At 40.5% G+C, this 18946-nt stretch overlaps 1 protein-coding gene across 11 annotated transcripts in view; it reads left to right on the forward strand.

Annotated features, from left to right (window-relative positions):
* The window catches only part of SNAP25 (synaptosome associated protein 25), an 87139-nt gene that overhangs the window by 1367 nt on the left and 66826 nt on the right, over positions 1-18946 (forward strand). For 2 of the 11 annotated variants that reach the window (XM_025398269.1, XM_025398272.1), the window contains exons 2-3: positions 6617-6719; positions 7198-7349. The exons of 7 other annotated variants lie outside the window; for them this stretch is intronic. The gene's annotated coding sequence lies outside the window, so the exon portion shown is untranslated. Of the gene's footprint in view, positions 1-6616; positions 6720-7197; positions 7350-14128; positions 14256-18946 lie in introns of all 11 variants that reach the window. 2 more of the 11 variants (XM_025398267.1, XM_025398268.1) reach the window with 2 other exon arrangements.

Consider the following 18946-nt stretch of genomic DNA (forward strand, 5'->3'; position numbering starts at 1 on the left):
CTGTCTACAGATCTTGGGTGAGTGTGAGTACTGTATATACAAAGAAACCAATGCTATCTGTTTATAGGGATGATACATCTCTATGTTTCCATTTGATAGAAATGTGAGATTAGCTTAACTAAGCAGAATCAACTTTAAGAATGAATCACTGTTCCTTTTCCTTCTTCCCCCATCCTTGCAATCAGGCATGAACACAAGTATTCATCCACAAAAACACATATCTGAGAAATTTTGCTTGTCCTGTACTGAATAGATTTAATCTCTTTGGCCATGGTTTCTGAATCACTGGAAGTATTTCCTATCAGCACTGGTTATCACAGGCTGATAGCTTTAGATTTTGACAACATTAAGACTGGTCTTCCTCAGGAGAATCGAAGTGTGTCCTTCAGGGAAACGCAGGTAAAGAACCACGGTGTTAAACTAGAACTGAACTCTGACCTAAAGATCTACTGCAATTTCTCTTATGGCACTGCGGGATTTTGCTGAGGTGGTGATAACTACTTTAACCATTTTCTACTCTGAGGCTTGGAGTATCTGAGAGAGCAAAAGTCATCAGTGATATTTCTCTCTGTTTGATATAGATAAAACTGGCATAAAAATGACCAGTGTCAAAATTATGCCATTTGAGTAGTTAGCAAAAAAGAGTAACAGCGTCATTGTAATAATCTATACAACACATTAAAGAAACGCTATCATGATCCCCTTAAAAGACCCCAAATGAGACCTTGGATTGTGTTTAAATAGTCATACCCCCTATCATCTGTATGCTACAGATACTAAAATTTCCTGTCCATATACAGAAGGTGATTTCATTCCCAGCTATTTAATTATTTCCTAGTGTTTTTTTTTTTATAGATGACTATGTGTTTCCATGTCTGTATATATTGATCTGTTATTGTGCATGGATGTAAAATTATTTGGATGGACATTTATATAAGAGTATGTAAATGTATAAGAGAAGTTTATAACTTTGCAATCTGAAGACAAAAATAAACAACTGTGTTTTAGTGGTAGAGGAGAGAAAATATGGGTAGGAATTTTTAAAAATGCTTTAACTTCATGCTGCATGTCCAGACAGCTGTCTGCGTAGTTGCGTCAAATGAAAAGCCTAATGCTGCCGGAATTACGTGCTTGGACATTAGTAATTACTGCTGGGTTTGTTTGCTAGTGGAAGACTGGGGAGGAGCGGGGGAAGTAGAGGACTGCAGTGAAGATGTCAAAGGGCACAGAGCTGAGAGAAAGAAGCAATGTGCACAATTAGAAAGCTAATTTTAGAATAACTTACTGAGAAATTTCAAAAAATATATCATTGAACCATGAATTTAATATTTATATCATTGACAAGCTTCTGGGGAAAAAATTGAGAAATTTCCTATTTTAAGTTTGAATTTTTAAAATCCAGGGCAATGTGGTGAGAAGAGGCAGGAGCAGATGGACATAGGATGAGCCAGGAGTCATTCACACAGACCCTCTGATGCCTGTTTGTTCATCTATATTTACTGCATTACCACCTCAGTGTTCAAATTACAGAATAATTGACAATCCTCTTAACCTCTTCATGGCAGAATCTCCCAAGAATTCACAATTTTATTTTTATTTTGTTAAACACACATATCCACACATGCACAAACACAATGCAAATTACTCCTTAATTAGCTTGTCTAAAGATATTCCTAAGCTCTAAATGTTAACCCTTGAGTGAGGGTTATCAGCTGAGAGACATGTTTCTGCTAGTGACACTTAGAAGCTGCGTAAGCAGTCGGCCTTCAGCATAACATGGAGGTTTGACGATTAGTAGAAATGAGAAAAATAGTCTGAGAAAGAGGTTGAGAGAAGAGACATGAAGGAGAAAAATAGAAAATATGCTTTTTAGATAATTCACTATGAATAAACAATGTTTCTCACGTTACGGGACTGCTTTACAATTCTATAAAGGAGGAAAATCCATGTTTTAAGCCTCAGCACTGGATACTTTCTGCAATGTCATCCCTTGTCAGCAAGGACCAACCTGATAGGAAGATATTGATCAAGCGGTATTCACCAGATACAGAAATGAATCCCATGGGAGATATAAAATCTCATGGTTTTTGTCTTGACCTCAATAAGTTTAGCATCTAGCAATCTTAATAAAAGCAATAAACAATAAGTTAATAAATAAAACCAGAATCAAATGCAATAAAACATTAGAAGACAAATTATGAGGACATATGTGATTAATTTCCAAGTGAATGTGACCAACAGTAAGTAACGTAAATTCAGGGGGGTAACATCACAGTGGACTGGAACAATCTGAGAGAAGAGGCAGGCCTTGAGATGGCTTTTGGAGGTTTCAGAGAGATGGGAGAGTTCTGCTAAGTTGAAGTCACAACATATGCAGAATATCACGTTAGGCAAGCCCACTCTACAGTTAGCAAACCCTAAAAATGCCCATTCATTTGGGTGGAGTGGGAAGCTGGGAGAGAATAGGCTAGGATGCAGATTTGGAGCCTTCTGTAGAAGGGTTTGAATGTCAAGCTGAGAATTTGGTACTTTATTCTCTAAAGTTGATTTCTGAGCAGAAGCTGATATAACAAAGTAACCAGGTCCTTTTACTATCCAGAAATTACTATTGACAGAGTGGATTTAATTTGCATTCTTCCAGAAGTAGAGGGGAGCAAATTGGTATCATAAGAGATGGTCAATGAAACAAAATCAGTCCTTACTGAAGCATCTTTTAAGATCACTTTTCAGGATACATATACCTACATAGACATATAATTCCTGCTTGGAAGTTAATCGCAAGTTTCAATTTTCCATTATTGACTAAAAGAAATTATGCAAGTTGAGCACTTGCCAGGCAGATTGAAAAGAAGGTCAAGAATCTGGTGATGAGATGCCCCAGAAGGTCCCAGAAGGTGCACTTGAATAATAAACATGGTGCCGAACACTCTCTTGCCCTCTGTGAATATTCAGCATTGTGAACTGACTGGAGGAATGAAAAAAGTTGTCAGTTCTTCTGAGTGTGTTTTGAGCAGCATGACAAATAGAACCAGCCTCACGTGGCTAAAAATGGGAGGAAAAAGATGGAATGGTAGAATTTTCAAAAACTGTGATGGGCAGTATATCAAATTTCTTTCCCTGCCTATTTTGCTGACTCTTGCTAATTACCCTCGCTTCAGGGCTCCCTCGAGGTCTGGATTACACCCATTTCCTTTCTAACCTTGTGGTTACTACTCTCACAGCAGAGCTTCAAAATTCCAAATGCTGACAGAATTGCTAAGCCAAAATAGTCAGTGGGTTCATGTAGAGGAAGAAATGGCAATGGTAGATATAGATTTTACTGCCATTTCATTTCTGGCTATAAAGTATCAAGAGACTATCCTCATCTATTCTTCACTAAAACGCTGGCAGCAGAGACACCACAGGATAACATTTTTATATCCAAGCCGACTACCTAGGGGAAAGTTAGAGGTAGTGACATTTGATGCTTTAGGAGGTCAGGTTGGTGGTTATTAAACTGAGCCCAGGGACCACACAAACATCAAGCAAGGTGAAAGGAGGAGACATGATGTAGCACTGAGGAAGTAGGACATGATGAGTGGACAAAAACTTAAAAAAAAAAAAAAAGTTTTACAAGAGGGAAAAAACTTCATAGAAATTTTTAGAGAATCCCAGCTGCACTCTGAACTCCTCAGAATTGCTATTATTGCCTTAACAATAATACCTACTCTTTCTATGTAATTTTCTTCACAAGGATCTCAAGCACTTCACCCAATATAGAAGTCCAAGAAATTTCTGATTTTTAAATAAATAGTGCAACCCACAGACACATATGTTCAGATATAGTATTAGATCACATTTAGTAAGACATAAATTGATTTAGAATGACAGAGATACCCAAAGCAGTGATTAATCAGAATGGGCTTATGGGGAAGAAGAATGTAACCCTCATTATAAAAGAGTTTACCTGTACTGGCTCACTGTTTCCTCCTAACCACCTTGTGATCAGATTACTATTATTATTTCCATTTCACAGATGAGATAACTGAGGCACAGCAAGGGTAAGTAACTTGTCACAGAGCAGAACCAGGACTTACATGTATTCAGTCTGACTCCAGAGATTAAGCTATGAAGTATATTTTATGCTACCTCTACCTCTTGCATCATCCGCATTTTTCATATTGACCAAATAAGGCATAGAGAATGTACATGTGTTTTTCTGCAGTCGTTTCCTCCTCACTTGGGTAGCAAGGCCTGAAGGTAAGGATGCTGCTCAGAGTCAGGAGACCCAGCTTTAGCCCTGAAACAACTGCTTGTAATTTCCTGTTTGGAATCACACAGTCTTTAAATTAGTCAGCAAACCACTGTTGAACTTGGTTTCTTTATTGGCAGAATGATAGAAGTAGACTAGTGATGTCCAATATCCCTACTATTCAAAAATCAATGAAATCAGTGCTGAAAACCCCAGGCAATGGGTCCTGACCTAGTGACTGATGACCTCAGCTGGCATCATCTTAATAATGCTTCAGTAACTGATCTGGACCCAATTGGAAGATTAATTACATTCATCGCCTCCCTTAGCCCAATCCTTATTTTTTTCCCCCTCAAGATTGCTTGCCTTCATCTTTCTGAAGCCTTCCCAGAGTTAAGAAATCCTGTCTTCTTCCTCAAAGCCCTATTCTGAGTCATCACTGCTTTGGGTTTCTCCTGTCCTTCTCAATCAGATTTGTAGCTATCTGGCACATACTGTCTCCTACAATCTGCCTAAACTTTGTATCATTCTGTTTTCAACCGAATTAACTTTTTAAAAATTTCTTTCTAGACCTCTTTTTGATCATCTCCTGTGTCTGACTTAGCAATATATTAGCTGCAGTTCCTTCACTCATCCTCTTACTTCCTCTGCTGCTTAGCAAAGAGGAAACAGAAGCTTTTATAGAATCTGTGAGCTGTAAAGTACTTTAAAAGTTACATTCCTATGTGACCTGAATCTCATGATACTGATAGACAGCTCAAAAACTAATCACATTGGGAGGATGTGGGGTAAAATGACATTACAGGAAAGCTTTAAAAACATGGGACAAGGAGAGAAGGAAGCTTTAAAGCCTATGAGGTCAGAGGTCAGCAGCTGGTGGTAAAACGTTGATTAATTAAATTCATAGTCACACATCAAATAAATTCACATGTCCCAGAGGGGGAAAAAAACCCCACGTTCACCTTGTCACAACCTACTGCAGATTTCAGCATCTTTCCACCAAGGTAAAACACGGTATCACAAGAGGAAATCCTAACTGATTTTCTTATTGTTGACTACAGAGGTTAACTTCAGCAGTGACTGACTTACTGGTAAGAACAAATCTGTATCCCCAAAAAGAGATGGGGGGAAATCCTATTTAAGGATTAGTATTTCCTTTTAAATGCTTAACAATGATTCTAGAGAAATTCAGTCAAATGATGCCTGCCCCCGAGTGACGCTGAATAACACCTGTACTGGGTTTACGGCTTGCTTTCTTTGGTTGTGGAAAAATATATTTCATCCTCTTCTCTGCTGTTGTTGATATGGTTCATATTACTCAAAGATGTCTAATTCTCATGTCTTAAATTGAGACTGTTGGCACTTTCTGCTGACTCGCTGTGTCTTAATCTTCCAAGGTGGTCCATTTTTACTTAAAGAAAAAGGTTATTTTCCTCCAAAGTGGCAGGTTCTACAAAATGACCATCTGGTCCCAGCTTCCCCATCACTTCCTTTATTCAGATGACACTAGTCACAGATCTGGAACTTGAGAGATGACTTTCCATGCCTAGAACCTTGAATCAGTGGTTTCTGTCCTTTACTGATAACAGCAAGTAAAAAAATGAAAGTCTCTTAGGTGCCCCCCTGAGGCCAGAGTTCAGCCCTACACTCCTGCCTCATTCCTTTTTCAGAGAATTCTCTCAATTGAGGTCTGAAAATCCTGCAAGTTGGACAGAGTTTCCTTTCCATGAAGAGTCTCAGACCACGTTGTTGATCTCCTTTATTTATGTTCATCTTTGGTACAGTTTCAAAGAATAATGACTGGCAAATTCCAAAACAGTGAATGTCTTAAATTTCCCTGCAGTTATTCCGAAGTTGGTCTGGGAGGTAGTTATAGGTAAATCACACTGTGACTTCTCTATCAATAAACAGAAAATGCACAGAAATAAATGCTAGAAAGCCTGCTGGGAACAACACTGGCAAACTATTTCAATATGCATTAGCCTTGTAGAGTGAATTTTTTATTTTAATGGGAAAGTCCATTCCTGATTTATGCCAGATAAATTGCTGAATGTATCTACTTTTTTCCAATTCCACGATGACTACCCATGTATTCCTTCATCATAAATCAGCTGCTATTATGGCATTCTTCATTAATTAATCCATTGAACAAATATCTATTGAACACCTGCCATGTACCAGGAAAACATATACTGGTTCCTGAAGTCAGAGCTGTAAATAAAATCGTCATGTTTCTGCCCTCCATGTGTTATGCTAGGTGTCCCCTCTTGAGGTGTCATTATTTTAGAAAGCATGTTTCAATGGGATGCCTTTTAGAATCTAAGACATTAACTCAGTGTAGAAAAGAGCTATGACTCTCTAATCAAAATATAAAACCTATTGAAGGTTTCTACTGAGCTGTCAGTATCTACAGAGAGATTGCTGTATCATAAACAAATACATATTAAGAACCAGCTTCAACCATCACAGAACTCAGTAAATATCTAAGGTATGTCTTTGTGTGAACTTGTCTCTATTTACATGGCAATCAACTAGGATGCCACTAAAATGTCCCTTAAATACATGACTATCTTCCAGTATCCCAGTCTGTTGGGATCTCTCCCTGTACAGACCACTTTCTGCCACTCATGGGAGGAAGGGGTCAAGCTTTAAGAAACATGGTACCTCCTGGGCCAGAAATCCTATTCCCAACTCTAAAACTTATGGAGCAATGCAAGAATAGGTTGACTAAGAAAGGGTCCTTTGGATGAGAGTACTTACCAATCCAATCCACTTTCCTCCTTTGAAAACTTTCTATCATTAAACAAGGTTCAGTGATTCAGGATCAAGTGGAATTATGTCTTAATTCCCCAAACTCCTACTTCCAGAAATTCACCTCTTACCAATGAGCAATGCTCTTATTTCCCTTGTAAGATTGATCACACTGCTTTGTAATTACCTACTTATGTATTTCTCTTCCTTAATAGACTTTGGAAGTCTTTGAGACCAAGGGTAATATTTTAGCTTTCTTTGAATCTTCGGTACCTATAACAGTGCCTGTCACACCCATGTATGCAGGAAATAAGTGAGCGAATGGGGATACCGGCTACCCCTTTGCAGAGAAAAGAATTCTACCACTGTAAGTAATTCTGCTTTTTATTGATCAAATGTTATGATCAGAATAACTCAGGAATTGTTGTGTACCCTTGCACATAGATTCATTCTAAATATTGGAATAAAATTATGTCCCAAGGAATTACTTTTTTTACCGTAACTAGCTGCCAAACTATGGCAAATGGTGTAATATTCTAACCTGTTATTTTATCACTTATGAGTCAGGAGTTAAAATGCTAATGAAGGATCAGAGGATTCTTAATAAAGGCATTGCTAAAATCAGGTTTATATTCAGAGATTAAAAGCCATTCACTAAGAACAGTTTAAGTCAGTTTCATATTTAAAGCCAAGCAATTTAGCATAGATGAAATATATAGTTAAAATGTTTTACTGTTCACTAGGATGAAAAGGATATTTCACACATCCATTTGAGACATATATTACACTCACCAGTGGAGTAGATATATGGCTTTGACCAACTCTTGTCTTCAGGGTCACATATTTGCTGTTGCGCTGTTAGAATTGGCAAGGTGGACACAAGTTTTTCATGTCCATTCCGCTTCCTTAAAAGGGTCCTTCAGAGACACCAATCTCTGGCTTTTCCTCTCAAATAGTCAGTGTCCTCTTGCCTGGGAGAGAATCATAAGCCTGGGCATGATTTGGTAAATCAGTCCCATTTGTCCTTAGGAAAACACCTTCACCAACTGAGCATTGAATTTTGCGTTTCTTTTTTCCCCATTCCTTCTCTTGAAAATACGGGTTAGTTACTCTGCATCCAACTTTCTCCATAGAAGACTGAAGATACTACCACTTAATGAACACAAGGAAAAAAGTAACTAACTTCCTAAATGCCTACTGTGTGCTGCACTAGGCGCTTGATGTGTTATTTCAATTAATTTCCGTGGCAGCCTTAAAAGAGTTCGGAACACTTGTCTCTGACTGCAAAGTCCATGGTTGTCTCCACCACCCCATAAATTATCCCATGAGTTGCATAAAATCCATTGAGAGCCTCTAACAGAAAAGACACTGCTGATACATAGAACATGAGCCAGCCAAATCTAAAAAGCTGAGTCCTCTGAACTAAAGAGCTAGGTGAGATATGGTGGTATAAGTGACCAGAGAAACTATGCGTTCAAACAAGTTCACTGAGCAATGGGTAGAGAGTCAGCTGGCTGCATGCCAGCTCTGCCACTTCCATTGTATAACCCTGAACAATTTAGCTAATCTGAACTGAACCTCACTTTCATTTACATCTATAAAAGGAGAGCAATTGCTGCCATGCTTATATGTCGAGTGGTTGTCATGAGACCTAAAGGAGCTAATGCTTGTGAAGAAGTTATCTCCACCACTCTGAGAAAGAGGAAGGGACTGTTATGTTCAGTTACCTGCTATTTGCCATACCAGATTTCCAGGGTTCTTTATCATAGGTTACATGAAGGCCATATGCTTCTTTTCCTCTTTATTATGTTGTTTGCTTAAATAAACAAGTCTTGGTATCACATTATTTTTTAGCCTGATCAGCATGCATAATAAAATGGGGAAATATGTCAACAGCCTTTGATTTTTCTATTTGTGGGAAGATTTTAAAATGCCTTTGATTAGCATCTCTGCTTTAGGAATGACCTCATGTTTCTCAGAGTAATGCTTAGATACCGAAAGAGGCCCAGTTGTTATTTATACACTGGTCCCCTCTTCCTTAACATCTTGGATTTTAAAGATGCTTGAGGAGTTAAAAGGGATGATATGCAATATGTCCCGCTATTCTTTAGCTTTTGAAAAAGAAATTTTCTATAAGCTATTTAGTGAACCATTACTGAAGCTACATCTGTTGGCTTCATTTTATATTCAGCTTTGTGTTAAGGATTTTTGTTAGGGGTGGGGATAGGTTTCTTATTAAATATTGTGTGTGCACATGTGTTTTTGTACGTGCACACAATACACAAGCAGAGAGATGCAAACCCAGACTCTTTCTTGGAGCCAGCCTTGAATACAAAATTCCTACATGCATTGTCTCATTGTCAAAACCTTTAGTTTTATTCATAAACCAATAAATATGAAACCTGCACAAGCAAGTTACAAGAACAGCAGATTCTATGCTCCTAGGCTGCATTCACAGAATGATTTTTCTTTGAAGTTGGAAAAGGCTTCCAACCCTATATAAAGCAATGAGTTCAAATTCTGCTTTGGGGAGAAACTCTACAGGACAAGAGAGCTTGCTGGGGAAAGATTTGGAAACTCACACTATTTTTTTTGAGCATCTACTATGTGGTAGATATTATGTTAGGCTATCGTTGCTTGTTTCGTATTTAATTTCTACAGCAACCTTTTGAGTGGCAGGTGTTATACTTCACACTTGACTCAGAGAGAATACTGTTTAATCAAGGTCCTTCAATGGATTCTAAGGTGCTGATCACAGCTCTTCCCCCGACAAACCAGTTCATGCATAAACAGGAGTTAGTGATTAAAATTCTAGGCATTTTGTTAAGCAGAATTGGGGGGAAAAAAAGAAGAAAAGAAAAGATTACGATCAGCAGCCAGAGTCAGATTATCGGACTTCCTTACTCCTTTCTAGTTCTACTTCAAGGTTAGACATTGGGACCTACTAAAGGAGAAAGGGCTACAGAAATGTGTGCAGTCAGACAGGATAGCTAGAGAACCATAGGCCCTTCTCTCTTTTTCCCACCCATTCCCCCAAGTGACAGAACCTGCTTCCGGAAGCTTGCAATCTAGGGGAGCAAAAAATGCAAGCTTGCTATAGGTAGGCAGATCCCAGAGAAAAAGCCAAGGAGGAGAAGGGAGTTATACTTGCTTACTGCTTATTTCCCATCTCACAGAATACTTTAGTTGGGGGTGGGAGGGGAAAGTAAAGGAAGGGGTGGAGGGAGTATCATCCCAACACTCATCTTCCCAAAGAATGGAGAGTCCCATTTTATGGGACAAAGTAGGAATTGATGAGTCTTTGAGAGGGAGAAAATTGTTCCTTCTTCTACACAGTTAATAAGAGAGAGAACTTGAGTTTGAATTTAAGATCTCAAGTACAATGACCTTCTACAATCAATGGTTCATTACTCTAGGACACTTGTTCTCCAGCTATGGTATTTAGCAGCATCAGCATTACCCAGGATTTTGTTCGAAATACAATTCCCAGGCCCCACCTAGACCTACCAAATCTGAAACTCTAGGGTGAGACCCAGTAACCTCTGTTTTAATCATCTCCAGGTGATTCTGATGCATGCTCAAGTTTGAGAACCACTGCCCTAGAGATCTTAGTTGTTCCTTCAAACTTTCACATCTATCTCAAACTGAGCCTGTTGCGGATGAGGTGTTTTCAGTGTTCTCAACTTTTCAAAAGCTGTGACTGGGTACTTAGCAAGAGAAGAGCTGTCCTGGACCATTGGATAGAAGTCTCCACTTACCCTCTGATTTAGTAATGAAGATGCTAGTGTTCATCCAGGTGAGTTTGAAGGATGAGGAAGGTAAGCATTCACAGAGTGAGGACAAGTATGTGGAGTGGGGGCCAACAGGCTCATTTATTGTGCTTTGTTTTCTTCAACGATGGCTCAATCCCAGCCCCTAGAATCTTCTCTCCAAAGCTTAAAATCTCATCAAATAATAGAACAGCTCCTTCCCTCCTTCTGCAGTCCTAGCCCATAGCCTCTGAAGGATATCAAAGAGAAAAATGATAAAGGAGTTTCTATCACTCCTCTTCTGTGCCACCTCCCACACTTCCTGCCCCCATCCCCCAGCAATGAGCTACCACAGATGCAGAGAGTCATCCTGGTCTTTTCTACTCATGCCCTGCAATGTCTTGTTTCTGCCCTGGATTAGAATACCAATTGCCCTTGGGAAAAGGATCCTGATGTCTTGCATTGCCCTTTTTTTCCTGTCCTCCTCTTGCTTAGAATCATGGATTTGGAGCACCTGCAGAGATTTTTAAATGGTATTTTCAAAAAAAATTGCAGATGACCAGGCCCAGAGATAAATTTCACACCAAGGTCACAGGGTGAGCACTGCAGCCAAGGCTCCTGACTCAAGCTTCAGCTCTCCTTCCACTGCCCTTTACTGCCTTGCCGCATCTGCCTCCATCTCTTCCAAATTTTCTCTCTGGTGCAGGTCCAATCTCCTGGAGTTTCCAGATCCCCAATCAGGAAATCTCTCATCTGTTGTCACACTCAGAGGTCTTGGCCTCAAATGGTGGCCCAAACTCTACAAAACAGGGTAGGAACATTCTCATAACCCTGAGCTATCAGACAGAGCTTCCTCAAAAATTTGGATGTACAGGTTGTACCCAAGTCCAAAATGTTTCAAAATCTGAAACTTTTTGAGCACCAATATGACCCTCAAAGGAAATGCCTATTAGAGCATTTCAAATTTCAGATTTTCAGATTTGAGATGCTCAACTGGAAAACATAATGCAAATATTACAAAATCTAAAAATATCTGAAATGGAAAACACTTCTGGTCCCCAGCATTTTGGATAAGGGATACTCAACCTATACTGCTTACATCTATTTGGGATTTTCATATTATAGAAACCCAGCTATAAGTGGTTTTGGCAACAATTGAAATTTATTGGCTTAAACAATCTAAGTAAATGTTGAGCAGTCAAGCCATGGGAAAAGCAGAGAGGTAGCTGGAATTCAGGAACAACTCAAGCCCAGTGTGCAAACATTACCAAAGCTCTCTCTCTCACACAACCTCCTGTCCCTGATTCTTTCTGTACATTGATTCTACTTTCTCTTGTTGAAAAACACTTCCTCCCTCCCCATAGCAGAAACATGCACATGCGATTTGTACTCTCTGGGCTTCCACTATGGAAAAGGAACTGCCAATTGTTGTCTGTATCCTCGGTTCAAAACTACCAAGGAAGATCTCTGATTGGCACAGCTTGGACCAAGTGCCCAATCAATTGTGGGTGTGGAGTGGCATGGAGGAATATGATTTCCATGCTGGAACCACACAATTCAGTTGAGAAGAACCAGTTTCAAAGCAGACACAGTAAGCCATCTTTCCTTCTTTTCTCCAAAAGGTTGGGTTGGATAGCACACCACAGGTAAAATCTCTGCTGCTTTGGAAGAATAAACTACTCACCTCTGAGAACATTAAGGAGACTTCACAGAAGTGAGGAAGGATGTTTCTTTCACCTTTCTGTGCTCACACCAACCTGGTTCTGCAGGATGTTCCCTCCATGTTACACTTCATTCGCCAAATATAGATTGTGTCCCCACCATAGACGAGGCACAGTTCTAAGCAATGGTAATAAGCAGAGAACAAAGTAGATGAAGTCCTGTTCTCATAGAGCTTACCTTCTAGTAGAGAAAGACAATGCTATGAGTTAAATAATGTAGGACAGAGACATAGAGTGTTACCCCAAGGAGGTAAAAAGATGATTTAGAAAGAGCTATGAGAGAATGCATCTCTGAGAGTCAGCATTTAATCAGAGACCAAATCACCTGTGGGCTCAATGATTTTTATGCCCCCTTTCCACTATAACATCAGCAGAACTCTAGCACTTGATCCCTGTATTTATCAACAACAAAAAGAAACTTAACCTTGATCTGAATCATATAGATCTGCTTTCCCATCATTTTCTCATTTATCTCCCAGATTTCATGACCAGGCACACTTACAGCTCAAGGATACAGTGAGAGAAAAGAACTTCATAAAATCCAGACAGTCCACAGTGGCGGAAAATGAGGGATAACTAGTCCTCTGATTCACATCTTTCCTCCTCTGGCTCATTTTGCCTCCTATCATGACCATATTATGTGCACAGATATAGAGATGAGCTGGGGCACCTATGTCCTGTGTAGGCTAAAGGGCTCAAAGATTAGAGCCAAACCAAGATTCTGTCACTGGATATTAAACTGGGTGGTGAATTCCCATGAAGCCTAAGATTCCTTCCAGACCTACTTAGGTCACATGCCATGTAAGCTTTATGAAAATATGTGCAAACCAGAGGAAAAAGATATGAATGTGATTCCTTGACCCAGCCAACCATAATATTTAACTCTGTCACGAATTTTCTTGGACACAGTGAAGGAAGGGAAAGGGAGAATCTCCTTCCTCTGCATTTACTAACCAAAACCCATCTTTCCATCAATTACCAAAAAGGCCCAGTGTAAAGCTGAGTTATCTCTGGTCCATTGAGAAGGTAAGCATTAAGGGATGGCATCTAACTGGATAATGGGATGCAGGAAGGTGTACAGACCCTAGAACTAGACCCTCTTCTGGTTCTTTCTCGAGGTGGAATAACTGGGCCTAAAGATGCTGTTAGGCTGCAAGATTGTGCCTCTGGACCAGCAAATTTAGTTTCAAGGTCATGTTCTCCCTAAACTTGTTCTATTCCCTTCTTGTCCTAGTATCCCAGGAGTCTTCTTTTCCTTCTTTTTTATTTACTTGAGCTTGTTTTCAACTTTGTTTGCCTGCGTGTAGCTTTTTGTGTATTATTGAATTGGAAATTAGTCCTCTACCTCAGGGCTTGAGACTCATATGGGTGGCTCTTTTATGTGCTTTTTCCTCCCAACTCTATTAACAACTTTGGCCCAATGGGTCACAGTTGGCTTCTCAGTGAAGCAGGCGAGAGGTCTCCTTAATCATTTTTGAAGTTCCTCTTTTGGATCTGACAGGCTGGTGACTTAAAAGAACCATGTCCTATATAGATAGACTTAAGTTTTATCAGGTCACTTACCAAACAGTTGCATTGATTTATTCCACATCTGTTTAATGATCCTCATTTCTTTTTTTCAAATTGTTTCCCCACTATGACATATATATATATATATTTTTTGAACTTCATGACAGTTCTGAAAAGGAAGACGATACAGAAACCACAGCCATTTCGCAGATATGAAAACTGGGACATAGAAATTTGAATGCCCTGGAAAAGATCACCTACTTATTTGATGACAGAGCCAGTTCAGGGATGAAGGTTGGCCAGATGTCCACTTTCCCAATCTTGCTCTTAATCCATAAATGGAACACTAGTGCTCTATAGGCTTAATACTACCCACAAATTTATTTTATTTGGCCAGTACTGCATTTACAAAATCATTAATCTGAAATGCCTTAAGGCAGGGTACTTCCTCTCCAATTTGCCGCAAAGCCTACCATTACTTATCTTTATGTGACTGGCCCAAGGCATAAATTTTATTATCCTCCCAGTCCTATAGGCATTTGAGTTTGCTTCCATTGCTTACAAAAGTTATGGAATTTGTCATGGTTTTTATGATCCACCAGAATCAGAAATGACTAGAAGTTTCTTGGGTTCTTTTACCACAGCTCTTTCCTATGAATGTCTTCATGAGTTATGTCAGTATTTGGGGAAACACGATTAAACATATAAATTGCACTAAATAGACTATGGCTTTTGATCTGAGTTGAATTCAAGCAGTCTTAGCTTTTTGTTTTTCCCATGGATCCCACTGGCAGTATGGTGAAGATATACTGAAGCCACTTTCAGAGTGATACTTTTTAATGTATAAAATAAAATAAATAGGGATTAGCTGGGCATGGTGTTGTGCAGCTGTATCCCAACTATTTGAAAGGCCAAGGCGGAAGGATCACTTGAGCTCAAGAGTTCAAGAGTTCAGTGGCCTTGAACTGGACCATGCCACTGCATTCCAGCCTGGGCAACATAGTGAGACCCTGTCTCTAAAGAAATAAAGTAAATTTGTTGGCCATGGTGGCATGCACCAGCAGTCCCAGCCACTCAGGTAGGAGAGTTGAGCCCACGAGTTTGAGGTTGCGGTGAGCTATGATCATGTCACTGCACTCCAGCCTGGGCAACAGAGCAAGACCTCATCTCTAAAACATAAACATTAAAAAATAAAAATAAATACGTGGGGACTATATAGGAAACCAATTTTATTAAAATACAGCTATTAAAATATTTTTAGAAAAACCACATTTGTGGTATAATGTGTTTTTTAATTAAAGCATTAAATAACAATATTTAGTGGTAAGTCTAATAACTATCAAAGTGGTAATGAGAATATATGCTATTTTGAGATATCTGCAACAACTGTAAAATGATATGAGGACATCAGTGTCGAGCTCTCCTGCACCCCTGTGGGTGGTGGGATGGAAGAAAGCCAGTCAAGTAGAGGGAGGAGTGGATCCACATGTCATCCAGGTCCAGTGAAACTGTCTGAGCCTGAAGCAGTTATTTTTGTTGTGTAACAAACCACCCTAAAACTCAGTGGTTTAAATCAGCAACCATTTCTTATTGTGTATGGGTCTATGGGCTAATGAGTTAGTTCTTCAGTCAACTGGTAGATTGACTGGCACCTGCTTGGTGTGTTCACTCCCATGTCTAGTGGTTATTGGCGGCTATTGGCTAGGGTATCAGGAGCTGGACCACATGTCTCTCATCCAACAGGCTAGCCCCAGTGTTGGCATACAGACATGGTGGGAGTTACAGAGTTTCTCAAAACTGCAAGAGAGAACAAGCCCCAATGTGCAAGCCCTTTCCAAGTCTTTGTTGAGGCTACATTTGCTATTATCTCATTAACCAAAGTAAGTCACATGGCCAAGCACAGAATCAGTGTGGAAGAGGGATTATGGATCTTGGGAGGGGAATTATGCCAACTATATTTACAAAAAAATCAACCATAGTTCCCATCAGTCTTGGGAGCATAAGTCGGAGAAAGCCCCACCTCTGCCATAGATAGATGGGCTCTTCCCATCCATCCTGGGGCTATACATCTTCCACTAAGTTCCACAAACCAGGAAACTTAGACCTGACTTATTAGTACCCTGTCCCCATAGGCCTAGGAGCCCTCAAGTTTAACTTTGGATATCCTGGTTCAACAGGGCACCTGAACGTCTAGTTGCATCTGTCCAAGGTAGCTAAGGAACCATAGACCCCGGTGTCTGATCAATTCAGAAGGGAAGTCAAAGGGGAAATTTTCTCCTTTGAACATTAAGGATAAGTAAACTTTTCTGGATTCAAACTGGCAGGGTGGGGTGGGAGGGGATCAGCATCTTATTGTTTTACGGTAATGTTGCTTTATCTGTAATTTCACTTGAGCCTGTCTTGGTAAAGACAATTGCATTTTAAGTTTTTTCCCCGTCTCTCCAGAAGTCCCCGCTGTTTAAGCAAATTCTACTTTCTCCTCTAATTACAAGAGCTACCCATAATGTTAGAAACAATTCTCAGCCAGCCCTCTGCCCAATGAGCACTTTGGTAATGGGAACCCAAGGGAGGAAGCAATGGAAAAAAACTCTGAAGGCCTTTCAGCTGTATTGCTGCATCATGGAAAACAAGCCAAGCAACTGCGTGGAAGCCTCGCAGCAGGTCCCACCAGAGCCTTCTTCTTAGCTATTCCAGGGATTAGCAGGGCACGGCTGACTCACCCAGCTGCCTAGCCAGGCACTTCCAAAGGGCATTCTGATACCTGGCTATACATTTGCTCAATTCACTTCAGATATCAAATAGAAGACCCCTAAAGATGAGGCCCTGGGCAGAACTGTCTGTGTCAGTTCCTGCACCAGCTTCAGTTTACTGAGCCTCCAAAGGAAAATAAATAAATAAATAAAGACTTTTAAATTCTTTAATTGGAATGCTGTCCTAGGTTGAGCCCTCCCAAAAACAGATCCTTAGTGAAGGACAAGGGTGCACATATTTTATTTGGGTGGTGATCCCAGGAAGCATTGATGGGGGTGTGGAGAATCTAGGCAGGGATTCAAAGAAAGCCAATACAGAGGGCACTCATGAGCAGTTTGCCAGTTGCTGGGGCTCAGCCCAGCCAGGGACCTCTCTCAGAGAGAGTGTACAACATGCAATAATTGCCTGACCTGAAAGGCAAGGAAGCCAGAGTATTATGCACCAACTCCCATCCTTCAGTGACTAAGGGCTGTTCCCAGACTGTAAACTTGCACCCAGCCCAGCAGGAGAGCAACTCTACACCTCAGATTGGAGAAAGTCCTAAGGCAATGAGTCTTGCCTCACTCACAGTAGAGGTCCTAGCAGAAGAGGCCCTCAGAATATACAGAATAGGCGAGTGCCAAGGGTATATGGTGGGCACCAACTGACTGCTACAATTTTGCAAACTGTTATCACCAGACACCCCAAGTATCACAACAACTGTCTCCAGCTTTGGCACATTGATAACTCGGCCCTTCATTTATTCACTGGGTCTCTAGTGGGTGCCATTCATTTAATATCTATATGACAGGTACTGAGATAAAGTTTTTTCATACATCATCACATCCGATTCTCAGGACAACATGCAGGGTATTATTAGCTTCATTTTATAGCTGAGAAAACCGAGGTACAATGAGGTTAAGTAAATTACCTTAAGTCCCTCAGCTTAAAAATAACAAAGCTGAGATTCCCATCCAGATCCACTTTTAAGCCCAAGCTCCATCCCACAGCAAGCTTCACCCCAATTAGGTGAGGAGTCTTTTCTCCTGCTGAGAAAAGGCCCAGCCATGTCCAGCCCCCATACCACCATTTCTCTCCTGAATCCTTCTCCTCTTCCTTTCTGGTCTCTCCTGTTCCTTTATCTCTTGTTTTCAGGTTGGCTCCATGGAATTAACTTATGTCCCTTCAGCGTTCCAGATCCTTTCCTGGGGAAGTGGGCTATCCCTGTCATTCTCCAGGCCTCCTTACCCTGGGGACTGGGATCACTGTCTGCATGCTCAAGACATCTTTGAATCTCGGAGTCCTTAAACTCCCTCCAACTCATACCCACCCAGCCACCCATGATCTGGTCTTGTTCCACCCACACATGACAGGTGCTTTGGTGGATCCTACTGCTTCAGCGTCCTAGTGGGAAGGAATCAGGGAACCATTTTTTGGTAGCATCTTGCAGGTTTAGTACTGGTCTCACCTGTGGGTCCCAAGCAAATTGAACTGCTTGATTTATGCATAAGCATCAGGCCACAGTGTAATCCCTGATTTACTGTGGTTAATATTTTAAAACTAAGATAGCATGCAACAAGGACTAAGAGAAGGAGTAATTAATTCTAGCTTGGCAGCGAGGGAGTGGGAGGGAGGTAGCAGCTCCTGCAGTCTCAGGGGGGCTCCACAGTAATAAACAAAACTGTAGCTTCCAAGTGGCAAAAAATATAAGGGGAATGGGTGGGTGCAGAAGGATACTGTGCAACTCTGTTTTAGAGTCAGCATATCCAACTTCATGAGGATCATACTTTTATTTCAAAAATAGTATCAATAGGTTGGGTGTGGTGGATCATGCCTGTAATCCCAGCACTTTGAGAGGCCGAGGCAGGCGGATCACATGAGGTCAGGAGTTCGAGACCAGCCTGGCCAACATGGTGAAACCCTGTCTCTACTAAAATAAAAAATTAGGCATGGTGGTGGGCTCCTGTAATCTCAGCTACTCAGGAGGCTGAGGCAGGAGAATTGCTTGAACCCAGGAGATGGAGGTTGCAGTGAGCCGAGATCGCACCGCTGCACTCCAGCCTGGGCAACAGAGCAAGACTCTGCTTCAAATAATAATAATAATAATATTATTATTATTATCAATAAAGCATCAATACTGACACCATCTCTAGTGGGGGCTCTGAAGCCACTTTCAGTGAGTAGCAGATTCTCTCCACTCATCACAGGCCAAAAACAAAAAAATAAAGTTAGGCCTAAAAAAATAAAGAATGTGA

The sequence above is a fragment of the Theropithecus gelada genome, chromosome 10 (assembly GCF_003255815.1).
Source record: "Theropithecus gelada isolate Dixy chromosome 10, Tgel_1.0, whole genome shotgun sequence".
Classification (NCBI taxonomy): domain Eukaryota; kingdom Metazoa; phylum Chordata; class Mammalia; order Primates; family Cercopithecidae; genus Theropithecus; species Theropithecus gelada.